This window comes from Suncus etruscus, chromosome X (assembly GCF_024139225.1).
Source record: "Suncus etruscus isolate mSunEtr1 chromosome X, mSunEtr1.pri.cur, whole genome shotgun sequence".
Lineage (NCBI taxonomy): Eukaryota > Metazoa > Chordata > Mammalia > Eulipotyphla > Soricidae > Suncus > Suncus etruscus.
This window is the reverse complement of record NC_064868.1, coordinates 131,880,498-131,899,686: the sequence shown is the minus strand read 5'-3', so window position 1 is coordinate 131,899,686 and position 19,189 is coordinate 131,880,498. Positions and strand designations below refer to the sequence as shown.

The window sequence follows — 19,189 nt, the reverse complement described above, 5'->3', positions numbered from 1 at the left end:
TAATGGCCTCTATCAACTTCACCAGTGATTTGAAACAGAAAATAAGTTATATATTTTTTTCAAGTTGTTCTTTGAACCATTAGTATATTGTGACAAGTCATTGAAGCCTCATCCCCCTCTCTTTCTCCTTACCTGCAAGACCCCGCCCATTCCTGGGAGGGGTCTTGGAAAAGGTAGATAAGGCCTTTGACCCAGGGGATTAGGGTTTTTGGGCTCTGCCCTTTTGGTCTTTGGCGAGGATGGAGGTCAAATGGAAGATGGCTGAAAGGAGTTAAGATGCAGGGCTAAGAATGGCTGTGCTTGAAAGGTTATGATATAGGCCACACACATGTGGTGGATAGGGCATGAATAAAGATGATGCTTCCTGAAGCCTGCCTGTGAGTTAAATACCCGTCACTTTCCTGGACCCCAGACCCACCAAGCTGGATGGGGGTTGCAGAGCCACGTGGCCTGGGAGGACTGTGGGAGGCTGCGGAGGTCTTCTGTCAGACTTCAGCATTTAAAAATTTTTATAATTAATAATTGCCAATTTTTCAAAAACTTTTAAACTGAACCTAAATGATTTTTCTTAAACTTCTTAGTTTTTAATCTTAAAGCTAGATGCTTCTTTCTCTAGCCACATATCCATGTTCTTTTGGCCTTAACTTACACATAGCAGGAAAGCTGGGTGACTGCAAAGTCCAGAAATTCTCCAGGGAAAAGTTATCCCCGATGGCCATTGAGAAATCTGGGGTTTACCATCCCCCGCACCCTCTGCCATGTTCTTAGAAGGACAAAGCTAGCTTTATACATAATTTTTAACACATGATTTTTAGTTGCAAGATGCCAGTCTGTCAACTGACCAGACTGAACCAGGTTGAAAAAAATTGAAATTTGAAAAATGGATAAGGCTTTGAAAATTGTATTATTATAAAATGTAGAGATAACAAATAAACAGACAAAACAAAACAACACTAAACACAACATTGTATACTAGTGGCCACTTTCATTCATCACAACACACACATAAACAGACAAAAGGATCAATCCAAAACTTTTTTTTTTTTAGAAAAATTGACAAGGCCTTTTAAATATTTAGCCAGCATGTTTGTAAGAAGAAAAAAAATTTTTGTAGAAAAACTTTTAGTTGTTAGAAGTACTTAATGTAGCTGGAGTGGAACTTTGCTGAAAATAAATTTTAAGGTTTAGATTTAGCACTAAACATTTTTTTTAATAATCCTAATTTGAAGTTTAAAACATTAAGTAAAATGGTTAATAAGCAGTTAAAAATTGTTTAAGTAAAATGGTTAATGAGCACTGTAGAAGGAGTTTCCACTTTGAAGTATGATATCATTTGCTGTAAATGAATAGGTTTTCTTTAAATTGGTTTCACAGTAGAACAGTAAGACAGCTGCAATAAAGTGTTAAAATTTTTATGATTAAACACAATAGCATGAACTATGATTATTAAAGGTATGAAAAACTGACTTTAAAAAACAAACAACTGTTCCTACTTTGAAGACTTTAAGTGAATAATTTGTAAAAAATATTGTATACCAAATTAACAAAATGTTTAGATCATTACAAAATATAGTTAAAGACATCTGATGCATTTCCACACCTAGAGCTTAGGACCAAAATTATATTTGATACCTGAAGTTAATCTGCTTATAAAATTTACTTTTATAATATTACTCATAAAATTAAATATATATATATTTATTTTTTCATTAGTACTAGATTTTTTCACTTTGACACAAATATACAGATTTGTATAATGTGCTGACTTTCTGAATACACTTAAAAGAATAGTTCTTTCAATGCAGAGGTAAAGAACAACCATTGCTGTAGCACAAAGTTAAAACCAAGGGTACCATAAAGCACACCTGGGTGTTTACTGTGCAGTAAAATTAATTATATTATTTAAAAAGGCTAACCACATCATTTTTCACATAATTTTTTAAATACCTTAAATATCAAAATAAATTTTCTAATAGAAATATAAAAGACTCAAATTCTAATTCTTGTGTGTCCATTTAAATTTTAAAACACCAAGAAGTTTTTCTTTTACCAATATTTTGTTATTACAAGTCAAGTGACAGAATTATGAATGACCTTGCTCTAAAATTTCTGAGAGGCATGAACAAAGGGAGTTTATTGCTATTATCTCCCTGTTGCTTTTTCTGCCAAGAGAATTTTTTAACCCTTACAGACCTGAATTTAGGTTTTCTAATTTCCAATGTTTTAATAATTACTTTACAACACCCAATGCACAAAACTTAATTACACAAATGCTTTTTAGAAAAGGCACACTTATGCTGCATAATTTAATTCACAAACTTCACAATTATTTGAGGCCTTTTTTGAGACACAACAAAATTCTGACAATAATTCTCATTACAAATTCCACATGAACAGTTTCTGAATCCTTTTAATCCTACCCCTGTCACTCTCTGTTTGTGCTGACCTGAGGTTTTGATATTCAAAACGAGAACTTTTAAGACCAGGAGGTAGGGGGTACCTTGTTGTTACTGGCTTGCGACTTTTTTCTCTTTACAAGCATCTTTTGAAAAACTGTATAAACTTATTTGCTGGATAATGAATATCAATTTTTTCCTTAAAGGAGGCACATGCCAAAGGCCAATTATTTGTATTGTGCATCAGTCAATTAATATGCTGTTTTATTGTAAGGTTGAATAAGATAATTAGGTTTATTTTCAAAATATTGTTTTACAAAATTTATTACCTGTGCTACACATATTTGTCAAAGTGTAGGGCTGACAAGGTGAAGCAGAACCTTCCACTGATAACGTGGGGAGGGGCCAGCACAGTTAACAGCAGGAAGGCTAGAGGCAAATCTTTTACAGTCAGCAGGGTGTAATGGTATAGAGAAAAAAAGCAATCTTTTAAGATCAATTACTAATTTATTGGAATTAGAGGGAATGGCAACCGAGGAGGGGAGTCTGGGTTGCAAAAGCACCCATGGGGATCATGGTTTTATTAATTACTTTGAGAATATGCAAGAGATGCCACTTTCCAGATTTCTTTTGAATAACAAAGATTGGGGTATTTCAAGGTGAATTGGAAGGCTTAAAGTGGGAGTGGTAGGGCCTGAGCTGGCTGTTCCCTGAGGCCAGCAGGAAGGAGGCTGAAAAAGGGGCACAGGGCTGGTCCGGGCAAAATGTATTGAGTAAAGGGCTCATTAGGCTCAGAAGTTTTAACAGCAAAGTGCAGATATCGCAAGGTTTTATGGCTTAGCAGCTGATACTTTGTAATTATCCTGCTCACTGGGCAATTAGAATTATTTGTAGACGCCACAGCAGTTTCTGTCTTACAGCACTCAGCCTCACTTTCATCAGCCTGTCCCTCTGAATTCTCAAGAGGGGGGCCTGGCCTTGGGATCGGGTGGGCAGAGGACAGACAACTTTAGATTTAGGAGGGCGGGGGAAAGCCTGAAGGGCAGAAACTTGTTTCTTGTTCTTGAAGGCTCAAAATTCGTTTAAGATCTTCAATTTGGCCAAGTAGTTTCTTTTCTATAGCTTTAAAAGGGGGAGCGGTGAGAGGAGGGAATCTGCCATGGTCATATTGTGCCGCCACGTCCTGTAGGGACTGAGTGTGCTGGGCATCTAGAATGTCCTCCTCTGGGGGGGGGGGGCGCTGGCCACAGTGGAATAAAAGCATTTGGAAGGTTTCAAATCTATGAGGCTGTCAGATTTAGGAGGGGCGCTACTGGCCCAGGACTGGTTGCGGGAGGACATTTCTATGCTGGCCTTAGCTTTTTCAATAATTTCTTTCTTAAGGGGGCTTCCCCCAATTGGATTTAACTCTGCACCAGTAACAATTTCAATAAGGATGAAACAATAAAACGGCATAACTTTTATATCCTTTTCTTTACCATGTTTGGTATAATAATGCATAATTTCATCAGCAAATTGTTTCCAGGTACTTGTAACTATACGGGGTCTAATGACCACAAACCAAGGACAAATATGAACACATATAAAGAACTTAATTAAGTACTTTTTCTTAACTTTAATTTTCCTTTCACCCAGAACTTTCTTAAGATCTTTAATGAAAACCTCCTCTTTTAATAAAGTAGACCACATTTTCTCCGGGGACAAATGAACGGTGGTGATAGTGATCACTGTTAGCTGACCTCCCTGCACCGTGCCCTTTATAAGAACTTACCGATGCCTTACGGCGAGGCTCCGACTCGCGCCTTTGCCGTTCGACCCGGTGATCTGTTCTTAGTGCCCCGAATCAGGCGCCACTCTGTGGCCCCCCAGGAACCCTGCTCCCGACCCGCGGGAGAGGCTGGAGACCACAACAGTTATTCAAAAGTCACGAAGAGGATTCCGGCCTAAAAGAAAAGAGGGACTGGGAAGAAAACTCAAAAATGGGTAATGCAAACCAGCTGGGTGCAGGTATAGAGGCCCAGCAGCTGGATAAGCTCACGCATCACAGAGCTTCTGTGAAAGGTCTAGTGTTTAGAGGTTCTGACGTGGAAGAAATCTCTGAGACTCCACGTGAAAGCCAAGAAGAGGAGCCTAAAGAAGAAGAAATGGAGAGTGAGCCATTCCAGCTTTCTCTCGCTGAAACCCAATCCCAAGGATTGTGCTTTCAAAGGAAACTACCAAAGAAACAAGAGTTCCAGGACACTATGGAAGTTGAAACCAGCGTGATTAGCATTGATTCCCCTCCAAAACTCCCAGTACTTGACCAAGAATTGGAACACGAGGATCAGGAAGCTTGGGAAGAAGCCTTGTCAGAGGAGTCAAGTGTTGCCGTTGTAGACGTGAAAGAACCATCTCCAAGAGGTGATGTTTCCTGTGAACCTTTGCAAGGAGTAGAGGAAAGCTCAGATTCCCAGTCATGGGAGGATGATGCTCCAGAAATGGAACCATGTGCTGCGAATAGGTCAGACATCCAGGAGGAAAAGAGTGCAGAGAGTGAAAGGGATTTGAAATCAGTGACTGCAGAAAAGAAAACTATTGAGACAGACTCCCCACCACCTCTCTTGATTATCCTAAGAACGGATGAGGCTCTAAAACGTAATGAAGAGATGCAGCAGACCCAATCTACAAGATAGAGAAGATACCACCTTAACAGAAAACTCAAAAGTGGCTACTACAAACCAGCTGGGTGCAGGTATAGAGGTCCAGCAGCTGGATGAGGCTCACGCATCACAGAGCTTCTGTGAAAGCTCTAGTGTTTAGAGGTTCTGACGAGGAAGAAATCCCTGAGACTCCACGTGAAAGCCAAGAAGAGGAGCCTAAAGAAGAAGAAATGGAGAGTGAGCCACCCCAGCTTTCTCTCGCTGAAACCCAATCCCAAAGATTGTTTCTTTCAAAGGAAACTGCCAAATAGAGACTGAGCGTAGTGTAACGGATACGGCAACTGCTCTCTCATGCAGCTTACCCCGGGCATTCCGCGGTTCGAGTCCCGACCTCCCACATGAGCTTGGCTTCTGGCTGAAGGAAACTGCCAAACAAACAAGAGTGCCAGGACACCATGGAAGTTGAAACTAGCGTGATTAGCATTGATTCCCCTCCAAAACTCCCAGTACTTGACCAAGAATTGGAACATGAGGATCAGGAAGCTTGGGAAGAAGCCTTGTCAGAGGATTCATGTGTTGCCATTGTAGATGTGAAAGAACCATCTCCAAGAGGTGATGTTTCCTGTGAACCTTTGCAAGGAGTAGAGGAAAGCTCAGATTCCCAGTCATGGGAGGATGATGCTCCAGAAATGGAACCATGTGCTGCGAATAGGTCAGACATCCAGGAGGAAAAGAGTGCAGAGAGTGAAAGGGATTTGAAATCAGTGACTGCAGAAAAGGAAACTATTGAGGCAGACTCCCCACAGTCTCTCTTGACTATCCTAAGAACTGATGAGGCACCGAGACGTAATGAAGAGACGCAGCAGACCCAATCTCAAGATAGAGAAGATACCATCTTAACAGAAAACTCAAAAATGGGTAATGCAAACCAGCTGGGTGCAGGTATGGAGGCCCTGCAGCTGGATGAGGCTCACGCATCACAGACCCAATCTCAAGATAGAGAAGATACCATCTTAACAGAAAACTCAAAAATGGGTAATGCAAACCAGCTGGGTGCAGGTATGGAGGCCCTGCAGCTGGATGAGGCTCACGCATCACAGAGCTTCTATGAAAGCTCTAGTGTTTAGAGGTTCTGACGTGGAAGAAATCCCTGAGACTCCACGTGAAAGCCAAGAAGAAGAGCCTAAAGAAGAAGAAATGGAGAGTGAGCCACCCCAGCTTTTTCTCGCTGAAAGCCAATACCAAAGATTGTTTCTTTCAAAGGAAACTGCCAAATAGAGACTGAACGTAGTGTAATGGATAAGGCAACTGCTCTCTCATGCAGCTTACCCCGGGCATTCCGCGGTTCGAGTCCCGACCTCCCACATGAGCTTGGCTTCTGGCTGAAGGAAACTGCCAAACAAACAAGAGTGCCAGGACACTATGGAAGTTGAAACCAGCGTGATTAGCATTGATTCCCCTCCAAAACTCCCAGTACTTGACCAAGAATTGGAACATGAGGATCAGGAAGCATGGGAAGAAGCCTTGTCAGAGGATTCAAGTGTTGCCATTGTAGACGTGAAAGAACCATCTCCAAGAGGTGATGTTTCCTGTGAAACTTTGCAAGGAGTAGAGGAAAGCTCAGATTCCCAGTCATGGGAGGATGATGCTCCAGAAATGGAACCATGTGCTGCGAATAGGTCAGACATCCAGGAGGAAAAGAGTGCAGAGAGTGAAAGGGATTTGAAATCAGTGACTGTAGAAAAGGAAACTATTGAGGCAGACTCCCCACAGCCTCTCTTGACTATCCTAAGAACTGATGAGGCCCCGAGACATAATGAAGAGACGCAGCAGACCCAATCTCAATATAGAGAAGATACCATCTTAACAGAAAACTCAAAAATGGGTAATGCAAACCAGCTGGGTGCAGGTATGGAGGCCCTGCAGCTGGATGAGGCTCACGCATCACAGAGCTTCTATGAAAGCTCTAGTGTTTAGAGGTTCTGACGTGGAAGAAATCCCTGAGACTCCACCTGAAAGCCAAGAAGAAGAGCCAAAACAAGAAGAAATGGAGAGTGAGCCACCCCAGCTTTTTCTCGCTGAAAGCCAATACCAAAGATTGTTTCTTTCAAAGGAAACTGCCAAATAGAGACTGAACGTAGTGTAATGGATAAGGCAACTGCTCTCTCATGCAGCTTACCCCGGGCATTCCACGGTTCGAGTCCCGACCACCCACATGAGCTTGGCTTCTGGCTGAAGGAAACTGCCAAACAAACAAAAGTGCCAGGACACTATGGAAGTTGAAACGAGCGTGATTAGCATTGATTCCCCTCCAAAACTCCCAGTACTTGACCAAGAATTGGAACATGAGGATCAGGAAGCTTGGGAAGAAGCCTTGTCAGAGGATTCAAGTGCTGCCGTTGTAGACGTGAAAGAACCATCTCCAAGAGGTGATGTTTCCTGTGAACCTTTGCAAGGAGTAGAGGAAAGCTCAGATTCCCAGTCATGGGAGGATGATGCTCCAGAAATGGAACCATGTGCAGCGAATAGGTCAGACATCCAGGAGGAAAAGAGTGCAGGAGTAAAAGGGATCTGAAATCAGTGACTGCAGAAAAGGAAACTATTGAGGCAGACTCCCCACCGCCTCTCTTGACTATCCTAAGAACTGATGAGGCCCCGAGACGTAATGAAGAGACGCAGCAGACCCAATCTCAAGATAGAGAAGATACCATCTTAACAGAAAACTCAAAAATGGGTAATGCAAACCAGCTGGGTGCAAGTATGGAGGCACTGCAGCTGGATGAGGCTCACGCATCACAGAGCTTCTGTGAAAGCTCTAGTGTTTAGAGGTTCTGACGTGGAAGAAATCCCTGAGACTCCACGTGAAAGCCAAGAAGAGGAGCCTAAAGAAGAAGAAATGGAGAGTGAGCCACCCCAGCTTTCTCTCGCTGAAACCCAATCCCAAAGATTGTTTCTTTCAAAGGAAACTGCCAAATAGAGACTGAGCGTAGTGTAACGGATACGGCAACTGCTCTCTCATGCAGCTTACCCCGGGCATTCCGCGGTTCGAGTCCCGACCTCCCATATGAGCTTGGCTTCTGGCTGAAGGAAACTGCCAAACAAACAAGAGTGCCAGGACACTATGGAAGTTGAAACCAGCGTGATTAGCATTGATTCCCCTCCAAAACTCCCAGTACTTGACCAAGAATTGGAACATGAGGATCAGGAAGCTTGGGAAGAAGCCTTGTCAGAGGATTCAAGTGTTGCCGTTGTAGATGTGAAAGAACCATCTCCAAGAGGTGATGTTTCCTGTGAACCTTTGCAAGGAGTAGAGGAAAGCTCAGATTCCCAGTCATGGGAGGATGATGCTCCAGAAATGGAACCATGTGCTGCGAATAGGTCAGACATCCAGGAGGAAAAGAGTGCAGAGAGTGAAAGGGATTTGAAATCAGTGACTGCAGAAAAGGAAACTATTGAGGCAGACTCCCCACAGTCTCTCTTGACTATCCTAAGAACTGATGAGGCCCCGAGACGTAATGAAGAGACGCAGCAGACCCAATCTCAAGATAGAGAAGATACCATCTTAACAGAAAACTCAAAAATGGGTAATGCAAACCAGCTGGGTGCAGGTATGGAGGCCCTGCAGCTGGATGAGGCTCACACATCACAGACCCAATCTCAAGATAGAGAAGATACCATCTTAACAGAAAACTCAAAAATGGGTAATGCAAACCAGCTGGGTGCAGGTATGGAGGCCCTGCAGCTGGATGAGGCTCACGCATCACAGAGCTTCTATGAAAGCTCTAGTGTTTAGAGGTTCTGACGTGGAAGAAATCCCTGAGACTCCACGTGAAAGCCAAGAAGAAGAGCCTAAAGAAGAAGAAATGGAGAGTGAGCTACCCCACCTTTTGTCGCTGAAAGCCAATACCAAAGATTGTTTCTTTCAAAGGAAACTGCCAAATAGAGACTGAACGTAGTGTAATGGATAAGGCAACTGCTCTCTCATGCAGCTTACCCCGGGCATTCCGCGGTTCGAGTCCCGACCTCCCACATGAGCTTGGCTTCTGGCTGAAGGAAACTGCCAAACAAACAAGAGTGCCAGGACACTATGGAAGTTGAAACCAGCGTGATTAGCATTGATTCCCCTCCAAAACTCCCAGTACTTGACCAAGAATTGGAACATGAGGATCAGGAAGCTTGGGAAGAAGCATTGTCAGAGGATTCAAGTGTTGCCGTTGTAGACGTGAAAGAACCATCTCCAAGAGGTGATGTTTCCTGTGAACCTTTGCAAGGAGTAGAGGAAAGCTCAGATTCCCAGTCATGGGAGGATGATGCTCCAGAAATGGAACCATGTGCTGCGAATAGGTCAGACATCCAGGAGGAAAAGAGTGCAGAGAGTAAAAGGGATCTGAAATCAGTGACTGCAGAAAAGGAATCTATTGAGACAGACTCCCCACCGCCTCTCTTGACTATCCTAAGAACTGATGAGGCCCCGAGACGTAATGAAGAGACGCAGCAGACCCAATCTCAAGATAGAGAAGATACCATCTTAACAGAAAACTCAAAAATGGGTAATGCAAACCAGCTGGGTGCAAGTATGGAGGCCCTGCAGCTGGATGAGGCTCACGCATCACAGAGCTTCTGTGAAAGCTCTAGTGTTTAGAGGTTCTGACGTGGAAGAAATTCCTGAGACTCCATGTGAAAGCCAAGAAGAAGAGCCTAAAGTAGAAGAAATGGAGAGTGAGCCACCCCAGCTTTCTCTCGCTGAAACCCAATCCCAAAGATTGTTTCTTTCAAAGGAAACTGCCAAATAGAGACTGAGCGTAGTGTAACGAATACGGCGACTGCTCTCTCATGCAGCTTACCCCGGCATTCCGCGGTTCAAGTCCCAACCTCCCAAATGAGCTTTGCTTCTGGCTGAAGGAAACTGCCAAACAAACAAGAGTGCCAAGACACTATGGAAGTTGAAACCAGCGTGATTAACATTGATTCCCCTCCAAAACTCCCAGTACTTGACCAAGAATTGGAACATGAGGATCAGGAAGCTTGGGAAGAAGCCTTGTCAGAGGATTCAAGTGTTCCCATTGTAGACGTGAAAGAACCCACCCCAAGAGGTGATGTTTCCTGTGAACCTTTGCAAGGAGTAGAGGAAAGCTCAGATTCCCAGTCATGGGAGGATGATGCTCCAGAAATGGAACCATGTGCTGCGAATAGGTCAGACATCCAGGAGAAAAAGAGTGCAGAGAGTGAGAGGGATTTGAAATAAGTGACTGCAGAACAGGAAACTATTGAGGCAGACTCCCCACCGCCTCTCTTGACTATCCTAAGAACTGATGAGGCACCGAGACGTAATGAAGAGATGCAGCAGACCCAATCTCAAGATAGAGAAGTTACCACCTTAACAGAAAACTCAAAAATGGGTAATGCAAACCAGCTGAGTGCAGGTATAGAGGCCCAGTAGCTGGATGAGTCTCACGCATCACAGAGCTTCTGTGAAAGCTCTAGTGTTTAGAGGTTCTGACGTGGAAGAAATCCCTGAGTCTCCAATTGAAAGCCAAGAAGAGGAGCCTAAAGAAGAAATGGAGAGTGAGCCATTCCAGCTGTCTCTCGCTGAAACCTAATCCTGTGGCCTTCCAAGGACCCCGACCAACAGGTGAAGCTGTGGACCACGTCAGTAATTCGCAGTTCTCGAAGAAGAATCCGGCCCGAAATAGAAGAGGGACTGGGAAATGAGACTCGAGACGAAGGGTACCGATCAGGAGTCCATTCAATAAAGGAAAAAATAGACCTTTTATAGACAATGCAAAACAAACAGTGTACGGGCGAGGCCCAGTAGGAATGGCCGTAACTTTCCACGGGAACACCTTGATATTCCAAGGTTAATAAGATTATCATCAGTCAAGAGATTCACACTATCTTTGAGCAACAAAATACAAAATCTAACCTCAGCTTGGGCCTTTTGACCCCTGTCTTTACAAGGACATCTTGGAGCCTAGTGACTCCCTAGCTCTACGCTATTTCTATTTCTTTGGGTCCAAGGGCAAAGAAGGCCACATGCAACTTGTAAGCACTTTGGCTAAGACTTTCAGAAACTCCATTTTGTTTAGTGAGAGGGCTTTTTAATTATTCCAAACAGTCCTCAACAAATTCCCCCTTTTTATTAATTCAAAGATGGGTGGAAACCCTGTCTTAGGCTGTCTGGTGGGCCCCCAGTGTCAGAACCCCAAAAGTAGCGGCTCGGGGAGCACGCAAGAAGGTTCTTACATCAGTGCATGTAGGCTGGAGTGCCCTACCCCTAAGAGCCTGCACAAAGTTAAAGAATGAGGTGTGCTCCTGACTACTGGCACCAGACTATTCCCGTCAAAGGCATTTCCACAGCCGTGTGAGGAAGGATTTCTTACGCTTAGCAAGCTGTTCCAGTTCCTCAAAAATTCAAAGATGGGTGGAAACCCTGTCTTAGGCTGTCTGGTGGGCCCCCAGTGTCAGAACCCCAAAAGTAGCGGCTCGGGGAGCACACAAGAAGGTTCTTGCATCAGTGCATGTAGGCTGGAGTGCCCTACCCCTAAGAGCCTGCAGAAAGTTAAAGAATGAGGTGTGCTCCTGACTACTGGCACCAGACTATTCCCGTCAAAGGCATTTCCACAGCCGTGTGAGGAAGGATTTCTTACGCTTAGCAAGATGTTCCAGTTCCTCAAAAATTCAAAGATGGGTGGAAACCCTGTCTTAGGCTGTCTGGTGGGCCCCCAGTGTCAGAACCCCAAAAGTAGCGGCTCGGGGAGCACGCAAGAAGGTTCTTGCATCAGTGCATGTAGGCTGGAGTGCCCTACCCCTAAGAGCCTGCACAAAGTTAAAGAATGAGGTGTGCTCTTGACTACTGGCACCAGACTAATCCCGTCAAAGGCATTTCCACAGTCGTGTGAGGAAGGATTTCTTACGCTTAGCAAGCTGTTCCAGTTCCTCAAAGTCCAGTTCTTCAGGGGCGCTCTCCTCGCCCTCAGCAGTATCAGCAACGGGGGGCTCATGAGACTGGAGCTGCTGGTAGTAAATACCCACAGATTTTTTTGTAGTCTCATCAATCTGGGTTTTTATTAAGCCAGTTAGGCGGCGAAATGCCCATGGACCAAAAGAAATGAGCAGCATGAACCCAATGAATGGGCCGAGCAGCGTGGATAGAAGGGTGGATAACCAGGGAGATGTGGAGAACCAATATTTATATCAGTTTTCCTCCCTGTCCAAGGTTTTCTTGGTTTCAGCTAGACTTTCTTCAACCTTTTTTATGCTATCCTTGACAAGGCCTAACTTATCTTTAAAAAAGAAACATTCTTCTTTTAAGGCAACACACAAGAATCCGGCCTGAAATAGAAGAGGGACTGGGAAATAATGAGACTTGAGACGAAGGGTACCGATCAGGAGTCCATTTAATAATGGAAAAAATAGACCTTTTATAGAAATTCAAAACAAACAGAGTAGGGGCGAGGTGCGGTAGGAATGGCCGTAACATTCCACGGGAACATCTTGATTTTCCAAGGTTAATAAGATTTTCATCAGTCAAGAGATTCACATTATCTATGAGCAACAAAATACAAAATCTAATCTCAGCTTGGGCCTTTTGACCCCTGTCTTTACAAGGACAACTTGGAGCCTAGTGACTCCCTAGCTCTAGGCTATTTCTATTTCTTTGGGTCCAAGGGCAAAGAAGGCCACATGCACCTTGTAAGCACTTTGGCTAAGACATTCAAAATTCCATTTTGATTAGTGAGAGGGCTTTTTAATTATTCCAAGCAGTCCCCAACAAATCCCAAGGATTGTGTCCTTCAAAGGAAACTGCCAAATAGAGTCTGAGCGTAGTGTAACAGATACGGCAACTGCTCTCTCATGCAGCTTACCCCGGACATTCCGCGGTTTGAGTCCCGACCTCCCACATGAGCTTGGCTTCTGGCTGAAAGAAACTGCCAAACAAACAAGAGTGCCAGGACACTATGGAAGTTGAAACCAGCGTGATTAGCATTGATTCCCCTCCAAAAATCCCAGTACTTGACCAAGAATTGGAACATTAGGATCAGGAAGCTTGGGAAGAAGCCTTGTCAGAGGATTCAAGTGTTGCCGTTGTAGACGTGAAAGAACCATCTCCAAGAGGTGATGTTTCCTGTGAACCTTGGGAAGGAGTAGAGGAAGCTCAGATTCCCAGTCATGGGAGGATGATGCTCCAGAAATGGAACCATGTGCTGCGAATAGGTCAGACATCCAGGAGGAAAAGAGTGCAGAGAGTGAAAGGGATTTGAAATCAGTGACTGCAGAAAAGGAAACTATTGAGGCAGACTCCCCACCGCCTCTCTTGACTATCCTAAGAACTGATGAGGCCCCGAGACGTAATGAAGAGAGCGCGCAGCAGACCCAATCTCAAGATAGAGAAGATACCATCTTAACAGAAAACTCAAAAATGGGTAATGCAAACCAGCTGCAAGCAGGTATGGAGGCCCTGCAGCTGGATGAGGCTCACGCATCACAGACCCAATCTCAAGATAGAGAAGATACCATCTTAACAGAAAACTCAAAAATGGGTAATGCAAACCAGCTGGGTGCAGGTATGGAGGCCCTGCAGCTGGATGAGGCTCACGCATCACAGACCCAATCTCAAGATAGAGAAGATACCATCTTAACAGAAAACTCAAAAATGGGTAATGCAAACCAGCTGGGTGCAGGTATGGAGGCCCTGCAGCTGGATGAGGCTCACGCATCACAGAGCTTCTGTGAAAGCTCTTGTGTTTAGAGGTTCTGACGTGGAAGAAATCCCTGAGACTGACGTGAAAGCCAAGAAGAAGAGCCTAAAGAAGAAATGGAGAGTGAGCCACCCCAGCTTTTTCTTGCTGAAAGCCAATACCAAAGATTGTTTCTTTCAAAGGAAATTGCCAAATAGAGACTGAACGTAGTGTAATGGATAAGGCAACTGCTCTCTCATGCAGCTTACCCCGGGCATTCTGCGGTTCGAGTCCCGACCTCCCACATGACCTTGGCTTCTGGCTGAAGGAAACTGCCAAACAAACAAGAGTGCCAGGACACTATGGAAGTTGAAACCAGCGTGATTAGCATTGATTCCCCTCCAAAACTCCCAGTACTTGACCAAGAATTGGAACATGAGGATCAGGAAGCTTGGGAAGAAGCCTTGTCAGAGGATTCAAGTGCTGCCGTTGTAGACGTCAAAGAACCATCTCCAAGAGGTGATGTTTCCTGTGAACCTTTGCAAGGAGTAGAGGAAAGCTCAGATTCCCAGTCATGGGAGGATGATGCTCCAGAAATGGAACCATGTGCTGCGAATAGGTCAGACATCCAGGAGGAAAAGAGTGCAGAGAGTGAAAGGGATTTGAAATCAGTGACTGCAGAAAAGGAAACTATTGAGGCAGACTCCCCACAGTCTCTCTTGACTATCCTAAGAACTGATGAGGCCCCGAGACGTAATGAAGAGATGCAGCAGACCCAATCTCAAGATAGAGAAGATACCATCTTAACAGAAAACTCAAAAATGGGTAATGCAAACCAGCTGGGTGCAGGTATGGAGGCCCTGCAGCTGGATGAGGCTCACGCATCACAGACCCAATCTCAAGATAGAGAAGATACCATCTTAACAGAAAACTCAAAAATGGGTTATGCAAACCAGCTGGGTGCAGGTATGGAGGCCCTGCAGCTGGATGAGGCTCACGCATCACAGAGCTCCTGTGAAAGCTCTAGTGTTTAGAGGTTCTGACGTGGAAGAAATCCCTGAGACTCCACGTGAAAGCCAAGAAGAAGAGCCTAAAGAAGAAGAAATGGAGAGTGAGCCACCCCAGCTTTTTCTCGCTGAAAGCCAATACCAAAGATTGTTTCTTTCAAAGGAAACTGCCAAATAGAGACTGAACGTAGTGTAATGGATAAGGCAACTGCTCTCTCATGCAGCTTACCCCGGGCATTCCGCGGTTCGAGTCCCGACCTCCCACATGACCTTGGCTACTGGCTGAAGGAAACTGCCAAACAAACAGAGTGCCAGGACAGTATAAAAGTTGAAACCAGCGTGATTAGCATTGATTCCCCTCCAAAAATCCCAGTACTTGACCAAGAATTGGAACATGAGGATCAGGAAGCTTGGGAAGAAGCCTTGTCAGAGGATTCAAGTGTTGCCGTTGTAGACGTGAAAGAACCATCTCCAAGAGGTGATGTTTCCTGTGAAACTTTGGAAGGAGTAGAGGAAGCTCAGATTCCCAGTCATGGGAGGATGATGCTCCAGAAATGGAACCATGTGCTGCGAATAGGTCAGACATCCAGGAGGAAAAGAGTGCAGAGAGTGAAAGGGATTTGAAATCAGTGACTGCAGAAAAGGAAACTATTGAGGCAGACTCCCCACCGCCTCTCTTGACTATCCTAAGAACTGATGAGGCCCCGAGACGTAATGAAGAGAGCGCGCAGCAGACCCAATCTCAAGATAGAGAAGATACCATCTTAACAGAAAACTCAAAAATGGGTAATGCAAACCAGCTGGGTGCAGGTATGGAGGCCCTGCAGCTGGATGTGGCTCACGCATCACAGACCCAATCTCAAGATAGAGAAGATACCATCTTAACAGAAAACTCAAAAATGGGTAATGCAAACCAGCTGGGTGCAGGTATGGAGGCCCTGCAGCTGGATGAGGCTCACGCATCACAGAGCTTCTGTGAAAGCTCTTGTGTTTAGAGGTTCTGACGTGGAAGAAATCCCTGAGACTGACGTGAAAGCCAAGAAGAAGAGCCTAAAGAAGAAGAAATGGAGAGTGAGCCACCCCAGCTTTTTCTTGCTGAAAGCCAATACCAAAGATTGTTTCTTTCAAAGGAAACTGCCAAATAGAGACTGAACGTAGAGTAATGGATAAGGCAACTGCTCTCTCATGCAGCTTACCCCGGGCATTCCGCGGTTCGAGTCCCGACCTCCCACATGAGCTTGGCTTCTGGCTGAAGGAAACTGCCAAACAAACAAGAGTGCCAGGACACTATGGAAGTTGAAACCAGCGTGATTAGCATTGATTCCCCTCCAAAACTCCCAGTACTTGACCAAGAATTGGAACATGAGGATCAGGAAGCTTGGGAAGAAGCCTTGTCAGAGGATTCAAGTGCTGCCGTTGTAGACGTGAAAGAACCATCTCCAAGAGGTGATGTTTCCTGTGAACCTTTGCAAGGAGTAGAGGAAAGCTCAGATTCCCAGTCATGGGAGGATGATGCTCCAGAAATGGAACCATGTGCTGCGAATAGGTCAGACATCCAGGAGGAAAAGAGTGCAGAGAGTAAAAGGGATTTGAAATCAGTGACTGCAGAACAGGAAACTATTGAGGCAGACTCCCCACCGCCTCTCTTGACTATCCTAAGAACTGATGAGGCCCCGAGACATAATGAAGAGACGCAGCAGACCCAATCTCAAGATAGAGAAGATACCATCTTAACAGAAAACTCAAAAATGGGTAATGCAAACCAGCTGGGTGCAGGTATGGAGGCCCTGCAGCTGGATGAGGCTCACGCATCACAGACCCAATCTCAAGATAGAGAAGATACCATCTTAACAGAAAACTCAAAAATGGGTAATGCAAACCAGCTGGGTGCAGGTATGGAGGCCCTGCAGCTGGATGAGGCTCACGCATCACAGAGCTTCTGTGAAAGCTCTAGTGTTTAGAGGTTCTGACGTGGAAGAAATCCCTGAGACTCCACGTGAAAGCCAAGAAGAAGAGCCTAAAGAAGAAGAAATGGAGAGTGAGCCACCCCAGCTTTTTCTCGCTGAAAGCCAATACCAAAGATTGTTTCTTTCAAAGGAAACTGCCACATAGAGACTGAACGTAGTGTAATGGATAAGGCAACTGCTCTCTCATGCAGCTTACCCCGGGCATTCCGCGGTTCGAGTCCCGACCTCCCACATGACCTTGGCTTCTGGCTGAAGGAAACTGCCAAACAAACAGAGTGCCAGGACAGTATAAAAGTTGAAACCAGCATGATTAGCATTGATTCCCCTCCAAAACTCCCAGTACTTGACCAAGAATTGGAACATGAGGATCAGGAAGCTTGGGAAGAAGCCTTGTCAGAGGATTCAAGTGCTGCCGTTGTAGACGTGAAACAACCATCTCCAAGAGGTGATGTTTCCTGTGAACCTTTGCAAGGAGTAGAGGAAAGCTCAGATTCCCAGTCATGGGAGGATGATGCTCCAGAAATGGAACCATGTGCTGCGAATAGGTCAGACATCCAGGAGGAAAAGAGTGCAGAGAGTAAAAGGGATTTGAAATCAGTGACTGCAGAACAGGAAACTATTGAGGCAGACTCCCCACCGCCTCTCTTGACTATCCTAAGAACTGATGAGGCCCCGAGACATAATGAAGAGACGCAGCAGACCCAATCTCAAGATAGAGAAGATACCATCTTAACAGAAAACTCAAAAATGGGTAATGCAAACCAGCTGGGTGCAGGTATGGAGGCCCTGCAGCTGGATGAGGCTCACGCATCACAGAGCTTCTGTGAAAGCTCTAGTGTTTAGAGGTTCTGACGTGGAAGAAATCCCTGAGACTCCAAGTGAAAGCCAAGAAGAAGAGCCTAAAGAAGAAGAAATGGAAAGTGAGCTTCCCCAGCTTTCTCTTGCTGAAAACCAATCCCAAAGATTGTTTCTTTCAAAGGAAACTGCCAAATAGAAACTGAGCGTAGTGTAATGGAAACGGCGACTGCTCTCTCATGCAGCTTACCCCGGGCATTCCGCAATTCGAGTCCCGACCTCCCACATGAGCTTGGCTTCTGGCTGAAGGAAACTGCCAAACAAACAAGAGTGCCAGGAAACTATGGAAGTTGAAACCAGCGTGATTAGCATTGATTCCCCTCCAAAACTCCCAGTACTTGACCAAGAATTGGAACATGAGGATCAGGAAGCTTGGGAAGAAGCCTTGTCAGAGGATTCAAGTGTTGCCGTTGTAGACGTGAAAGAACCATCTCCAAGAGGTGATGTTTCCTGTGAACCTTTGGAAGGAGTAGAGGAAAGCTCAGATTCCCAGTCATGGGAGGATGATGTTCCAGAAATGGAACCATGTGCTGCGAATAGGTCAGACATCCAGGAGGAAAAGAGTGCAGAGAGTGAAGGGATTTGAAATCAGTGACTGCAGAAAAGGAAACTATTGAGGCAGACTCCCACCGCCTCTCTTGACTATCCTAAGAACTGATGAGGCCCCGAGATGTAATGAAGAGACGCAGCAGACCCAATCTCAAGATAGAGAAGATACCATCTTAACAGAAAACTCAAAAATGGGTAATGCAAACCAGCTGGGTGCAAGTATAGAGGCCCTGCAGCTGGATGAGGCTCACGCATCACAGAGCTTCTGTGAAAGCTCTAGTGTTTAGAGGTTCTGACGTAGAAGAAATCCCTGAGACTCCACGTGAAAGCCAAGAAGAAGAGCCTAAAGAAGAAGAAATGGAGAGTGAGCCACCCCAGCTTTCTCTCGCTGAAACCCAATCCCAAAGATTGTTTCTTTCAAAGGAAACTGCCAAATAGAGACTGAGCGTAGTGTAATGAATATGGCAACTGCTCTCTCATGCAGCTTACCCCGGGCATTCCGCAATTCGAGTCCCGACCTCCCACATGAGCTTGGCTTCTGGCTGAAGGAAACTGCCAAACAAACAAGAGTGCCAGGAAACTATGGAAGTTGAAACCAGCGTGATTAGCATTGATTCCCCTCCAAAACTCCCAGTACTTGACCAAGAATTGGAACATGAGGATCAGGAAGCTTGGGAAGAAGCCTTGTCAGAGGATTCAAGTGTTGCCGTTGTAGACGTGAAAGAACCATCTCCAAGAGGTGATGTTTCCTGTGAACCTTTGGAAGGAGTAGAGGAAAGCTCAGATTCCCAGTCATGGGAGGATGATGTTCCAGAAATGGAACCATGTGCTGCGAATAGGTCAGACATCCAGGAGGAAAAGAGTGCAGAGAGTGAAGGGATTTGAAATCAGTGACTGCAGAAAAGGAAACTATTGAGGCAGACTCCCACCGCCTCTCTTGACTATCCTAAGAACTGATGAGGCCCCGAGATGTAATGAAGAGACGCAGCAGACCCAATCTCAAGATAGAGAAGATACCATCTTAACAGAAAACTCAAAAATGGGTAATGCAAACCAGCTGGGTGCAAGTATAGAGGCCCTGCAGCTGGATGAGGCTCA

The 19,189-nt window shown here is 45.1% G+C and overlaps 1 non-coding gene across 1 annotated transcript; it reads right to left on the bottom strand.

The window, feature by feature from the left end:
- Window positions 1–1,754: 1,754 nt before the first annotated feature.
- On the bottom strand, window positions 1,755–1,884 carry LOC125999697 (small nucleolar RNA SNORA22). Its single transcript, XR_007492177.1, has one exon. It is a non-coding gene; the product is annotated as a small nucleolar RNA SNORA22 (small nucleolar RNA).
- Window positions 1,885–19,189: the final 17,305 nt, after the last annotated feature.